The sequence below is a fragment of the Symphalangus syndactylus genome, chromosome 3, assembly GCF_028878055.3.
Source record: "Symphalangus syndactylus isolate Jambi chromosome 3, NHGRI_mSymSyn1-v2.1_pri, whole genome shotgun sequence".
NCBI classification, from domain to species: Eukaryota; Metazoa; Chordata; class Mammalia; order Primates; family Hylobatidae; genus Symphalangus; species Symphalangus syndactylus.
The window spans coordinates 86,828,864-86,845,016 of record NC_072425.2 but is presented as its reverse complement, the minus strand read 5'-3'; the positions used below and the strand labels follow the sequence as shown (position 1 = coordinate 86,845,016).

Sequence of the window (16,153 nt, the reverse complement as noted above, 5' to 3'; positions counted from 1 at the left end):
GATTTAAAAAAAATACTGTTGATAACCAAAATGACCAATTCATCATATTGTCTTGACCAAAGAGTGGCTCATATTATGACACAATTGCCTCTCTAGTATCTCTGGGGAAGATGTTCATGAGATTGGAGGAGTAATTGCCCCCAGAACTGTGGGATAGGTTATGCACGTTGTATACTGCACAGTCCCATGGGGGTGTTAGTCTCTCTGAATGGAGTCCTCAGAGTTATGCAGTGCACAACCTGTGTATAAGGCAGCCCTGCCTGCCCCCACCAATAAGATCAGCCATATGAACTGCATGACCAATGGCACAGCTGGAGCCCTCTCATTTGTTACTGTTTCTAGGCACATTTGCAGACAAAATGTTGAGATTATGATCAGATTATGATCAGAACTTTCAAGAGTTCTGGAAAGAAGAGTTCTGGAAAGAAACACTGACATAAAGGAGAAGAAAAGAACAGGTAACTCCCTCTGAGTTTACATTACCTTGAATGTTCACAGCCTCCTGTTGCCTTTCTAGGAAGTGCCCCACTGTGTATTGCTGGAGTTGTATAGCCAATTGGCGAACTAGCTGATAAACCCTGGACAGAAATAGAAACTACAAGAAGTGAAACAAAGTTCCATCCAAGAATGAAACAACAACTGGTCACGTGAGATGCCCATGCCATCACTTGACCCACAGACAGGGGAGCAAATATATTGGTGATCTGGTCCTTCTGCAGGACTGTTGGCATTCATCCCTACAAGTGAGAGGAAGGAAACATTGCAACTTAGTGGGTGAGTCCTTCCTTCTGGTGAATTTAACATCATGCATTTGCTAGATTTGCTAGCCATGCAATTATGGTGAAAACAGGAAAGATCCCTTTGGGTTTAACTATAGATTAGCCATAGGATTTGCAACCAGGAAAAGACCTTCAAGATCAATTCTATTGGAACTTGGACAATTAACAGATAAATAAACTGAGAAACAGAGAGACTGTGTTACTTGTAGCTAATTATTTTAACTCCCATCTCAGCACTCCTTCCCAGCACAACCCATTATCTTAACAACTATAATAGTACTAACAGCCATTATTATAACGAACATGTTTGTCGGGGAGAAAGGTGACAAGAGGGTGGAGGACAGAATTAGTTGAACACTTACTCTGTTCCAGGCGACAGTTTTCAGCTTTCTACATCTATTCATCTCAATCCTCACAACAACTCTTACAGGTCAATAGTGTTTCCTTTTCACAAGTTGGGAAACTGAGGCACAGAGAGGTGATTTTATTTGTTCAAAGTCACAGAGAGGGCACATGGCTGAGCTGAGATTCAAACCTAAGCAGTGTGACTATGAAGCTTATTATCTTAACTATTCCACCATCATCAAAGGATATATTTACAAGATTTTTTAAATTGTAATAAATTCTGTGCTTTATCTTTTTTTTAAAAAAAAACTTAATTAACAAAGAATAGGAAGACTTTCTTCACCCAGCGACAGAGGACACCATGTTCCTTGGCTTTTATCCACATAGCTGTCTTATTTTAGGTGCTGTTATTTAAACCAGAGTACATCCAAATACGTGTAGTTTAAAAGAAAACATGAGATTACAGGCATGATTTCTATAGACTCCTCCTTAATAGCTTCCTTTATCTTGGCCATCCATGCTCACAAACATTTTCTAGCAAAATACCAACCGCGCAAATAGAGAGTAGGATGAGATCTTCAGCTTTAAGTTGGCAATGTGTATATATCTCAATGTGAATGATCCAAGTTTTGCAAATGGGAGAAAAAGCAAAAATGCTAGATTCTTTCGTTTAACTCCATTATTAAAAAATTTTTTTTTACTTTCATTATCAATGATAATTGACAGTCACACTTGAAGATGAATTTTTTTTTTGAAAGTGGAAGCTTATCACTGGCCAGAATTAAGAAATATAAATCTTTTTTTTTTTTTTTTTTTTTGAGATAGAGTTTTGCTCTTGTTGCCCAGGCTGGAGTGCAACAGTGCGATCTTGTCTCACCACAACCTCCACCTCACGGGTTCAAGTGATTCTCCTGCCTCAGCCTCCCAAGTAGCTGGGATAACAGGCATGTGCCACCACACCCAGCTAATTTTGTATTTTTAGTAGAAACGGGGTTTCTGCATGTGGTCAGGCCATTCTCAAACTCCTGACCTCAGGTGATCCGCCTGCCTCAGCCTCCCAAAGTGCTTGGATTACACGAGGAACATGGTGTCCTCTGTCGCTGGGTGAAGAAAGTCTTCCTATTCTTTGTTAATTAAGTTTTTTTTTAAAAAAAAGATAAAGCACAGAATTTATTACAATTTAAAAAATCTTGTAAATATATCCTTTGATGATGGTGGAATAGTTAAGATAATAAGCTTCATAGTCACACTGCTTAGGTTTGAATCTCAGCTCAGCCATGTGCCCTCTCTGTGACTTTGAACAAATAAAATCACCTCTCTGTGCCTCAGTTTCCCAACTTGTGAAAAGGAAACACTATTGACCTGTAAGAGTTGTTGTGAGGATTGAGATGAATAGATGTAGAAAGCTGAAAACTGTCGCCTGGAACAGAGTAAGTGTTCAACTAATTCTGTCCTCCACCCTCTTGTCACCTTTCTCCCCGACAAACACGGGGAGCCACCCCACACGGCCTTCTTTTTTCTTTTATAGAGACAGTGTATCCCTATGTTGCCCAGGCTGGCCTTGAACTCCTGGCCTCAAGGCATCCTCCCACCTTGGCCTCCCAAAGTTCCAGGATTACAGCCATGAGCCATCAAGACTGGCCAATAAATATTTTAATTTACTTATTTTCTTTTCTTTTTTTTTTTTTTTGAGACGGAGTCTCACTCTGTCGCCCAGGCTGGAGTGCAGTGGCGCGATCTCGGCTCACTGCAAGCTCCGCCTCCCGGGTTCACGCCATTCTCCTGCCTCAGCCTCTCCGAGTAGCTGGGACTACAGGCGCCTGCCACCAAGCCCGGCTAATTTTTTTGTATTTTTAGTAGAGACGGGGTTTCACGGTGGTCTCGATCTCCTGACCTCGTGATCCACCCGCCTCGGCCTCCCAAAGTGCTGGGATTACAAGAGTGAGCCACCACGCCTGGCAATTTACTTATTTTCTAGGCCTAAAATTGCCAAGGTACCTCTGTGATACATTTTGAGAAGCTTCTCTCCTACAAGTACAGTCTACATATTCTTTTTTTTTTTTTTTTGAGACAGAGTCTTGCTCTGTTGCCCGGGCTGGAGTGCAGTGGCGCGATCTCGGCTCACTGCAACCTCCACCTCCCGGGTTCAAGCACTTCTCTTGCCTCAGCCTCCCGAGTAGCTGGGACTACTACAGGCGTGAGCCACCTCGCCCGGCCTATATATTCTTTAGATAATACAGTACCAATCATTTCTTAGGCGCTTCCTACATGCAGATATAGTGTTAAGTGCTTTCCAAATCCTATATCTTATAGAATCTTTCCCAAAGCTGAGGTGTGTGTGTGTGTGTGTGTGTGTGTGTGTGTGTGTGTGTGTGTGACTTTATTTCCCTCATTCTACAGATGAGGAAAGTCACGTAACTTGCCCTGGAGTATGCATCTAGTGAGAGGCACAGCTGGTTTTAGCTGAATTCAGACTCAAACCCAGGTCTCATTGACTCCAAATAACATATTCTTAAAGGGTGTTGTCAGCCTCTCTCAGAGCCCTGATTGCCTTGTCAGCTCTCTACTTCTCAGCTGATCAGAGGATCAGTACCCAGGGCGGTACCACTCACCAACCAGCTGGCCTCTGTTGTCACCCGTCAGCTCACAATCCAGTCCCTCTGAATGGTGATGGTCAGCACCGTGCCGGCCAGGTTCGCCAAGGCCACTAGGGTGGTCACCAGTGCACAGCAGGCCACCTACCAAAGGAGGGGAAAGGGAGTTTGGAACCCAAGAATAGATTTTCCCGCCCCACTGCAGTGCATACGGTTATTTATCTGACAGCTCAAGGAACATCTAAATGAACACAAAGACCTTAGAGAGAAAAAGATTCAAAGTAGGTTTGGAGCCCAATTCTATTGCGTTAATGCTAAGCATTTTCTTCCTCCCACCCTATCAGAGCCAGAGCCGATGCTAATTTGTACCTTGCAGACACAGACTCTGCTGTTCTTTTGCCTTCATGTCAGTGGGATTTCAGCTCAGACTCACAAATTAGGGGAGAGGAGGACACTGAGGAAAGATTAGCCTGATCCAAAACCAGTGAGCATGGCCACGAAGAAAACACTAACTGGGTGTCTGTGATGCAGGGACATGGGAGACACTCACAGTGAGCCAGCCATCCCAGATTTGTTCCATCTGCCTCTTGTAGGGGAGCACAAGCATCAGGACAGTGCAACAGGAGGTGACGGAGGCGTTCTGCGTGAAGAGCGAGGCATAAGCCACTGTGAATGGAAACACCCAGCCCAATCTCTACTCTCAGTTTTAACGGCAGTTCACAGCTATATCGTCATTTAATGCAGAGGAGGCCGGGCGCGGTGGCTCACAACTGTAATCTCAACACTTTGGGAGGCCAAGGCAGGCAGATCACTTGAGGTCAGGAGCTCCAGACAAGCCTGGCCAACATGGCAAAACCCTGTCTCTCCTAAAAATACAAAAATCAGCCAGGCGTGATGGCACGCACCTGTAATTCCAGCTACTCGTGAGGTTGAGGCGCGAGAATCACTTGAACCTGGGAGGTGGAGGTTGCAGTGAGCCGAGATTGTGCCACTGCACTCCAGCCTGGGTGACAAGTCGAGACCCTCTCTCAAAAAAATTAAACAGAATAAAAAATAATGCAGAGTAGTTGCATTAGACCAAATCCCTGTGCAACCAGGGTTAGCATTTCCATCGGTGATCACAGGGAGGCAAAGAGCAGACTCTTGAGCTCGCTAAAGACAAAGCCTTTGCAACCAAAAGAGAAAAAAGCTGGACTTTGCAAGTGAATGAAAACATATTTGAGACACAGATCATATGAAAAGCTGGATTCTAGGTAAGTCAAGAAACTTAAAACGTTCTAGTGCTACATCACAGTCTTCTGGATTTAATTTGTAACTGAATTTACCAATTTAGCCTAAAGACCAGCACACCAGGTTTTCAATCAGCTAGTCTTTTCAATGGTGTGGCTTCAGAGAATGCCTTTCCATGGTAGAAGGAGAAAAGTCCTACCTTCCATGGTAGAAGGAAGGCAATCACGTTGACTAGAAATCAAGGAATAGGAAAAACTTACGATAGCCTACATTCTTTTTTTTTTTTTTTTATTATACTTTAGGTTTTAGGGTACATGTGCACAATGTGCAGGTTTGTTACATATGTATCCATGTGCCATGTTGACTTCCTGCACCCATTAACTCGTCATTTAGCATTAGGTATATCTCCTAATGATAGCCTACATTCTTACTGGACAAATATGCTAAAGAGATAGTATAGCCCAAAGCTAAAAGTAGATCTACATTTGAACAAATAAGTCTTCAGATATTAATGACTAGTTTAGACAGATTATCCAGTACAAAAACTCATTTACACAAACAAATTGCCTCTGATGAAAACAACACAAGTATATTATGCATAGATAATGCCAAAATATTAAAAAGAAAGCACTTTTCAGGAATTTGATATTAAAAACCTATACTTAGCAAAAATCTAAAAACTACATTAAAATATTTTACATGTAGAATCAGAGTATGATGACAGAAAGCTGTATAACTTTGTCTAGAGTTTTTAACTTATGCTCTTTTGCTATTAAGTTCATAGCAATTTATGAATTTTATTTCACTAAATAAACCAAAAAAACCAGTGAAGTCATAATGTACCACATAAATATGTTTGTCACAGTTAAGAGTGTTACCTTTATTTCTTGGTTTCTTTTCAATCCAATCACCAATTAAGACCCCAAATATTAATACATATCCAGCCACCACTAAGCCAAACACTGCTGATAAAAGCAGATTATGTCCATATAATTCTATCAGGAAGACAGACATGGCAAAGTGCCACATTTGATCTCCCTGCAAGGCAGTACAGGCAAAGCATGTTTTCATCATTGACCTAAAAGATGGATCAAATTAAAATCCAGAAAGATGCATTTCTCCCCAGGGACATGTAATATGCAGGATTACAAGACAGAATGTCAAAATTATACTTTTATGCAGTACATCTATAACTTTATTTTTATGCAACATAGTTATAAATTTTAAAAGCTGGAAAGAATGTATTTTAAAATCTTAAAAGCTACAAAAAGTCAACAAGCTAATGAGAAAATATCAGACAAACACTTGGAAGAACATGAGACCTCCAAGAACAAAGCCCACAGTGCCCTGAGGACATCTGCTGATTCTGAAGCAACAGCTGTGAAATACAACAGGTTTGTTGTCCTCAGAAAGACAGACTATGGAAGTCCATGCTACCAAAGATGGGGACTAAGATAAACCAGTTCCCATTTTAAGCTGAGATCCCATGTAATTACATCCTAAATGTAAGCAAGGGTAAACCTGAAGTAAACTGATGCTCACATGGACTTGTAGTCCAGTTCTGCCGCATCCCAATGGGCCAGGAAATCTCAAACCTTGAACATGGATTAAAGTGTTACCAAATGACTAGTGTCCACTATGCATCTGGTAGAAGCTAGTTAAAATTATCTCTAAAGGAAGATGCCACCATCTTAGGCTTCAAAGTATTCCTACAATAATAATAATAAAATAAAAAATTTATAAAATAATATACAAATTATTATCATTATTATGTTGAGACTGGATCTCACGCTGTCTCCCAGGCTGAGTGCAATGGTGCAATCATAGCTCACTGCAGCCTCAACTTCCCAGGCTCAAGAGATCCTCCCACCTCAGCCTCCCAAGTAGCCGGGACTACAGGCATGCACCATGATGCCCAGTTATTTTTTTTTATGTATAAAAAAGATGGGGTCTCACTATGTTGCCCAGGCTGGTCTCCTGGGCTCAAGCAATACTCCCACCTCAGCCTCCCAAAGTGTTGAGATTACAAGTGTGAGCAACCACACCCAGCCTTTATAATTATTTATTATATTTATTCCAACACATATGTTTTTATGCACCTGCTTCTTTTTTTTTTAGATGGAGTACTCTGTCGCCCAGGCTGGAGGGCAGTGGCATGATCTCAGCTTGCTGCAACCTCCACCTCCTGGGTTCAAGTGATTCTCCTGCCTCAGCTTCCTGAGTAGCTGGGATTACGGTCATGCGCCACCACACCCAGCTAATTTTTGTATTTTTAATACAGATGGGGTTGGCCGGGCGTGATGGCTCAGGCCTGTAGTCCCAGCACTTTGGGAGGCTGAGGCAGGTGGATCATGAGGTCAGGAGATCGAGGCCATCCTGGCTAATATGGTGAAACCCCATCTCTACTAAAAATATAAAAAATTTTCCAGGCATGGTGGCGGGCACCTGTAGTTCCAGCTACTCTGGAGGCTGAGGCAGGAGAATCACTTGAACTCGGGAGGTAGAGGTTCCAGTGACCCGAGATAGCACCACTGCACTCCAGCCTGGGTGACAGAGTGAGACTCCATCTCAAAAAAAAAAAAAAAGAAAAGAAATTAGAGACGGGGGTTTCACCGTGTTGTCCAGGCTGGTCTTGAACTCCTGACCTCAAGTGATCCACCCACCTTGGACTCCCAAAGTGCTGGGATTACAGGAATGAGCCACCACACCCAGCCACCTTCCTCTATTTGTTCTATATTTGATAATTCAAACATATTTAAACAAAAATACACATTTTTGCATCTAATATTTTGAGACATCCTAATGTCCTTAATATTGCAGTTCTGTTAACCATCCAAAGATAAAACATTAATTTCATTTTGATTCCTCTCTTATCCATATTCATAAGGCACAACTTATAAAAATAAAAAATCTTGGACTCATGAGGTAGATCAAAGTTGCTCCTAAAACACATGTATTTAAACCACAAGCATTATTAAACAATAAATATATATACATATTTATTTGGAGCAAATCTTGCCAGCTAATCAGAAAGAGTAAAATGCTGTTTAGCATGAATTTGCTTTTAGAGAGTACACCAGTGCTAGATAAAAATACAGGCACCAAGTTAGGGGATTCTCAGGGATTTCATTTTCTTTTGGCAAAGTTGTCTTCATTCATTTGTCAGTGAGGGACCGCTGGGGAAATATCCACATGTATCCCTTTTCTTAAGTCTAGAAATAGAGAAATAAGCAAGGCATTTCCATTGACATATGTGCCATAAAGGAAGTAGCCCAGAATGCAATGGAAGAATGTAAAAATGGTAGGAAGTTGCCCCACGGCAAAATCTGAGGGCCAAGAAGGAACTGAACTAGCAAGTGAGGATTAGGGGTAAAGACAGCTCTCCAGGTTGGGAGAACAGTGGGTACAGAGGCCTATTGAAAAGAGAAAGGATAACTGCAGACAAAATCCAGAGGTTGGGTTGTAAGGTGCAAAAGTCGGAGAGGAATAAGAAAGGGAAGGGATGAAGAAAGTCTGAAGAGCGACTCCCGTTTACCTGGGAGGAGCAGGAAGGAGCAGTGGATCACCAAAGCTGCTGTGCCCTGATATGGCTTGGCTGTGTCCCCACCCAAATCTCGAATTGTATCTCCCAGAATTTCCACGTGTTGTGGGAAGGACCCAGGGGGAGATAATTGAATCATGGGGGCCAGTCTTTCCTGTGCTATGCTTGTGGTAGTGAATAAGTCTCACAAGATCTCATGGGTTTATTAGGGGTTTCTGCTTTTGCTTCTTCTTCATTTTTCTCTTGCTGTCACCATGTAAGACATGCCTTTCACCTCCCACCATGATTCTGAGGCCTCCCCAGCCATGTGGAACTGTAAGTCCAATTAAACCTCTTTTTCTTCCCAGTCTCAGGTATGTCTTTATCAGTGGTGTGAAAATGGACTAATACAGCCCTCTGTGGATTCCCAGCTGCAGGCGGCCTCCTCTCCAGCCTTTCAACACACTCACCCTGCACCTTCCCCACAGAGCTGGGGGCCAGGGCCTGTCTGGGGTTCTGATTTAGATCTTTAGTGCCACAGGAAACACAGTCATCAGTGCAGAATGAGTGTGGGAAAGTTTTCAGGAGAGAAGAGGGGTCATTTAGGAGAGTGGATCAGACCCCCATTTGGCCAGGCAGTGGCATCCCAGTCTTCCTGGTTATGCCCTGCAATCTCATGTGTGTCTTCCTGGTTTTAGAGAGCCCTGCTGAAAGCCCTCTTTATGGCACCCACTACCTTTTACCCTACCTCATCGCTACATCCCCTATGGAGGCTACCACTGATTCAGATCCATCATTGCAACCCTCAGCGGAATAGCCCTGCTATAGTGGCAGGGATTCCATATCTGCCCTTTCCTTCCTTCCTCCCCTCCTCCCTTCCTTTCTTTCTTTTCTTTCCCTTCTTTTTTCCTTCCTTCCCTCTTCCTTCCTCCTGTCCTTCCTTCTCACCTGCCCTCTTGTATGTATTCATGTATTCAGGTATTTTGCCAGGCATTGGGGATAAAGTGGTAAGAAAGCTGGAGAGGGTTCTTACACTTACAGCCAGGGATAACAGACAATAGACCATGAATTACAATCCAGTGTGATGAGTTTCAGCTTAGACAGGGTGAGGTGCCACCCCATCACCCCAGAAGCTAGTCATGGAGGAACCATGGCAGGTCACTCAAAAGGCCCTCTGGAACCTAAAGGTTGGCACATGGCACTGAGGAAGGACATTGACGCTGGACATGTCAACCCCTGACACAGGAGCACTACCCAGCCACCCACCCCAACACTGAAACAGTGCCTGGGGTCATTCATACCCGCAGAGGTCACCAACCCTGTGGCCTCTCCCCAGGTGCACCCTCTGTGCTTCAGCACTTCAGCCATGCCTGAGGCATCAGGGTTTTGCTGTCACTCCACACCCCAGCACTGGACAAATCCTCCAGTGACAGAAACTGCATTAAAGTGCTGGAAACACAGTCTGCTCAAGCCAACCCCACTGGCCCATCGGCTGGTGGAAAGAGCTGCTTGGGAGCTAGCCTGCCAGAGCAGGAATTCTCTGGAATGTGTCAGGATCTTCCATCTGGCCCAGTCTGGGGAGAGGGTCTGGCCAGGAGAAGATCACCCCTCACTGACTAGTCTCCCTTCAAAGTCTCAGCACCAGGTTGGTCCTTGGGCTGGGCTGCCATTGGACTGCATTTCTCATGTCCATTGACATTCCCACTTCCCTAAATGACCTCTCTTCTCTCCTGAAAATTTTCCCACACTCACTTTTCACTGATGACTGTGTTTCCTGTGTCACTAAAGATCTAAAAAGCATGGGAGAGGACTTCCTTGAGTTCTCATCCCGACACCCGCGCCCCTGCCTGCACCCAGGCCCTGGGCTCTGCCACCCCTCCTGTCTCCAGGCTCCTGGCACAGGCAAATTCCTCCCCACATCTCTCTCCCCTCCAGTCTTTCTTCCCTTCTGCTCATGTGTCCTCAAATGTTCTCTTTACTAGATCTTACAAGCAAGCTGTTGTTCCAAGCATCTCTTCAAAAAAACAGCAACAAGGCTTTCAGCTTTCATCTGGGAGGAGGCCAAGGTGCAACTTTCTTCGGTCATCCTGAATCTAGCCACCTCTGCCATGCTGCCGAAGTTTTACCCCAACGAGATCAAAATCATATACCTAAGGTGTACTGGGGATGAAGTGGGTGCCACGTCTGTGTTGGCCCCCAAGATCGGCCCCCTGGGTCTGTCTTCAAAAAATGTTGGTGATGACATTGCTAAAGCAACCAGTGACTGAAAGGATCTGAGGATTACCGTGAAACTGATCATTCAGAACAGAGAGGCCCAGACTGAGGTGGTGCCTTCTGTCTCTGCCCTGATCATCAAAGCCCTCAAGGAATTGCCAAGAGACAGAAAGAAACATAAAAACATTAAACACAGTGGAAATATCACTTTTGATGAAATTGTCAACATTGCTCGACACATGTGGCACTGATCTTTAGCCAGAGAACTCTCTGGAATCATTAAAGAGATCCTGGGGACTCCCCAGTCTGTGGGCTGCAATGTTGATGGCTGCCACCCTCATGATATCATAGATGACATCAACGGTGGTGCTGTGGAATGCCCAGCTAGTTAAGAAGTACAAAGGAAAATATTTCAGTAAAGGATCATTTGAAAAACAAACAAACAAAAAAAACCCCAAGAAACAAAAACAGCAACAATAACTTTCTCTTGGCCTCCCTGTTCTTCTCTTGGCTACTACCCCAGCTCTCTACTCACCTTTATATCTTGAAAGGATCATTTGTTCTTGCTTCAATTCTCCCTCAACCCACTGTGAACAACTTTCATCCCCATGTCTCAACATATCTACTCCTCACAAGGTCATCAATTACCCCCCACAGGGTGCAATCCAGCTGTCAGTTCTGAGTACTCATCTCTGCATGTGACACCTTGCCCCCTTCCTCCTTTGTGAACCCTGCCTCACTAAGCCTCATGCACCTGCTTCTCCTGGCTTTTCTCTTCCAATACTGGCTGCTCCTTCTATTGCCTCCTTTACTAACCTCCTATCTTTAGCGTCCTCAGGCATCTGGTCTTGGACCCCCTCACCTCCACTCTTCTCCCCTGCCCTCCCCTCCTCTATCCTTCCCTTCCCTTCCCCTTTTTTTTTTTTTTTTTTTTTTGTTTTGTTTTGTTTTGTTTTTTTGAGACGGAGTCTCGCTCTGTCGCCCAGGCTGGAGTGCAGTGGCGTAATCTCGGCTCACTGCAAGCTCCGCCTCCCGGGTTCACGCCATTCTCCTGCCTCAGCCTCTCCGAGTAGCTGGGACTACAGGCGCCCGCCACCACGCCCGGCTTATTTTTTTGTATTTTTAGTAGAGACAGGGTTTCACTCTGGTCTCGATCTCCTGACCTCGTGATCCACCCGCCTCGGCCTCCCAAAGTGCTGGGATTACAAGCGTGAGCCACCGCTCCTGGCCCCTTTCCTTTCTTGACAGGGTCTCACGCTGGTTGCCGAGATTGAAGTACAGTGGTGCAATCTCGGCTCACTGCAGCCTTGAGCTCCCGGGCTCAGGTGATTCTCCCACCTCAACCTCTTGAGTAGCTGGTATTACAGGCATGCACTATCATGCTTGGCTATTTCTTAATTTTTATTTTTGGTAGAGACAGAGTTTCACCATGTTGCCCAGGTTGGTCTGAAGCTCCTGGACTCAAGCAATCCACCTGCCTTGGCCTCCCGAAGTGCTGGGATTACAGGCATGAGCCCGGCCACCTCTTCTATTTTCTATTTAAACCCACTCCTTTAAGGATGTCACCAGCCTCGTGATTTAAAATACCACAAGGCCGACAAGTCCCAAATTTCTAAGTCCAGCAAGCACCACTTGCTCAACATCCACGGGATGCTGAGTAGGCGTATCACATTTAACATGTCCAAAATGGAATTCCTGATCTGATTCCCTTCAAACTCGTTCCACCCCCGGCTTCCCCATCTTAGTGAGTGAAAACTCCATTCTTCCTGTTGCTCAGACCAGAAAACCTTCGTCTGTTCTCTCTTTTAAACCCTACACCCCAGTCAGGCATCATGTTGCCTGAGCCTTCAAAAGAATATCCTGAATCTGATTACTTTTCACCACCACCACTGCTACCAGCCTAGACACCCCCACCTCTTTCCAGGGTTATTGCAATATCCCCTCACTTATCCCCTACCTGTGCCTTGGCCCACTGTCAATCTATCCTCATCACAGCAGCGAGAGGGGTTCTATTAAAAATCTAAATCAGATCATGAAACTCCTCTGCTCAAAACCTCTAATGGTTCTCATCTCACTTAGGGTAAAATACAAAGTCCTTACAAAGGTCCACAAAGGCCTCAGGATCTGTTCCCTCCATTCACTTCTCTGACCTCCTCTTTTACTACTCCACCCCATCGACTATGCTCCAGCCACATGGGCTTCACTCCCATCTCCCGAACCTTTGCACTTGCCATTCCCTCTGTCTGGAATACTCTTCCTCTAGGCAGGCTCATGAGTCAGCCCATCAGCCCATCAACCCCATCAACTCCATTGGGTCTTTATTTAAAAGTTATCTTTGCAGTAGGACCTTCCCTACCCACCCCACCTAAATATTGCACCTTTTATAAAAGCACTGACCAACAGAACTTTCTGCTTGATGAAACTTTATCTTCACTGTCCAATAGGATGGCCACTATGAGGCTTTTGAGCACTGGAAACGCGGCTTGTATGACATGGAAATGGAATTTTTAACTTTAACTAATTTAAATATCATCAGCCACACAAGGCTAGTGGCCACTGTGTTGTAAGCACAGCATCTTTACCCTCCTTTATCTTTTTTTGCTGCTTGCTTTTTTTGCTTACTATTTGCCACTAACATACTACATAATTTACTTATAATTTATTCATAGATCTTGTTTATAATTTGTTTTCCTCACTAGAATGTAAGTGGAAAAAACAAATTATGACTACACGGAGAGTGAGGGGCAGGAATCTTTGTCGGTTTTGTTCACTCCTATATTCCTGGTACCTAGAACAGTTTCTGGCACATAGTGCATAGTAACAAAATCTTTGTTAAGTGAAGGAACACGCAGTAGGAGACTCTACAAGCTCCACTCAGGCATTGCTCTGCTCTCTGTCTATGTCTACTCTCTGCTCATTTGCCAGACGTTGATCTAACTTTCATCTCCTGACCTGGATGTTCATATGTTCCTCTGGCCCTTCTCCCTCCAAATGGTTTCTTCCTTCAGAAACCAGTATCTAGTTTCCCAATGGTGTACCCACTACCTTCACTTCAACCCACCAGCCTATAGCCTCTTGGTCCTCTCTGCCAGCCTTGGCTCTGTTGAGCTTCTCTTCAACTAGGCTTACCTGAGATGACAAATGGCCAAGAGCCATGGGGTAGCCCAAGAGTGCTGTCAGCCTATGCTTCTCTTCTTTGCTAAGACTCCAGAAAACAACACAGCACTTCACAGCATCTCTCGGCAGTCAACCAGAGTTAGAAGGTGGACCTCAGTCATCCATACCACATGCTAAATCATCACCAAACGGCCTGATGATGAAGGACTTCTGCACACTCAGAGACCTTCTGGGCATAGGTCATGCCTTCTGTGCCATTCCAGGACACGTGACTGTGGCCCCCAGTGATGATTAGGTGGCTATTACTGAGCTAAGACTCTACAATGAGTGTCTTGCTTCCTTTCTAAAAGAAACCCTACCCTTGGGCCAAGGGATAGGGAAGGGAACAGAAGGGAATTCTAGCTATGGCTGTTCTTTGTTTTAACCAATAAATGAGTTTCCATTTTAAGAGCCCAGATGTCAAGAGTGTCTTATTATAGTGGCCTCACATAGGCTGGGAATGAAGTAGAAATTAGAATGGTTGTTGAAAACTTTCTGTTTTCTTCTTCTTTATTAAGTCTGATGACTCAGACTTGATCTAGGGCTTTTTGTAACAGCCGGGCACATCCTCTTACATAAATGAGAGAAGATGTAACCACATATTATAATGCCTTGCATATAAGGGACACTCAACAAATGGTGGCTAATAATATGATGAGTAGAAATATATATTCTATTCTGCCTCACAATGTCTATCACAATGAAAACAATTGTTGAAAGTAAACTGTATATGGAAATGTTATTACCAAAATCGAAAGTTAAGCAAAAAATAGTTTCCATGGATAGCCAACAACTTTCTGTTTTTACTGAGCTAAAGAAAAACGAGAAACTAAAAGCTCCTTTCGGGCACCATTTATCTTTCTGTTAAACATCAATCTGATGTCATGTGGCAGGAGTTTTAGTTTCATTTAAAAATCATTTCTGATATCTTGTGAAACAGAACAATTTCCTTTCCAGAGAAAAAGGGTATCTATTTAGCCAATGACAAAGAACTGCCATTTTCTCCTTTTTTTTTTAACTTTTTTGTTGTTGATCTTAACACCACTTTTGTTCAGGGTGACAGTACACCTGTAGCCCAAGGGGATGAATCACAATAGATATAAATTCCACGTGGTGATTTCCTTCCCTAGACTCCCCTGTAGCTAGGATTGGTGTAGGACCATTCGGGCCACTGAGGTATAAGTAGAAGTCTCCTGGGGGCTTCAGGGAAAGACTCTGCTTTCTGATAAACGATGCAAGTGCAAGAGGAGAGTTTGCTTTTGCTCTTCCCCACCCACATCCTGTCTGTGAGTGTGACAGTGCCTACAGCTGCAGCAGCTGTCTTGCAATCATGAATTGACAGTGTCAGAAGCCAATCTGCTGAAAATGACAAGGCAGATGGATAGATCAATATGGGGTCTCAATGGCATCACTGAGTGGCTGCACCAACACTAAATGGACAACTGCTGCGATTCTCGTTTAGCAAGGCTGAAGGTTCTTAAAATTGAAACTCTTGTCAGTTGAGTTTTATTTGCAGCCAGAAGCAATTCCAACTGATTCACCGACATTTAATTACTAGTTCAATGACTGCCCGTACACCCAGTATCTAAATTTAACTACTTCTAATATTTACCACATTTGCTTTTTTCTCTGTGTAAGTTTTCAATATATGTGGAAGATAAATTGTAGACATAACGCTTAGCCCTTCAGCACATATCTCCTAAAAAGAAGAACATTTTCCTTCATAACCACAAGGCTATTATCCCTCCTAAAAATATTAATGATTCTCTGATATCATCTGACCACTAGTCCATATTCGGTCTCCTTTATAACAAAACACATTTAACACAAAAATGTGTTTTTGTAGTTGGATAAAATTTTCATATAAATATTCATACAAACGGGACGTGGGATTTTGTTTTCCTTTTTCTTTTCCTTTTTAAAAAAATTTAATTAATTTATTATTATTATTATTATTATTGAGACAGAGTATCGCTCTGTCACCAGGCTGGAGTGCAGTGGTGCGATCTTGGCTCACTCCAACCTCTGCCTCCTGGGTTCAAGCGATTCCCCTGCCTCAGCCTCCCAAGTAGCTGGAACCACAGGTGCCTGCCACCACTCCCAGCTAATTTTTGTTTTTTTAGTAAAGATGGGGTTTCACTATATTGGCCAGGATGGTCTCAATCTCTTGATGTTGTGATCCACCTGCCTCGGCCTCCCAAAGTGCTGGAATTACTGGCGTGAGCCACCGCGCCCGGCCTTAATTTATTTTTATTTATTTATTTTTTGAGACGGAGTCTCGCTGTGTCACCCAAGCTAGAGTACGATAGCATGAT

At 43.8% G+C, this 16,153-nt stretch overlaps 1 pseudogene; it reads left to right on the top strand.

Annotated features, from left to right (window-relative positions):
* Window positions 1–754: 754 nt before the first annotated feature.
* LOC134736245 (large ribosomal subunit protein uL11-like) lies at window positions 755–11,074 on the top strand (annotated as a pseudogene).
* Window positions 11,075–16,153: the final 5,079 nt, after the last annotated feature.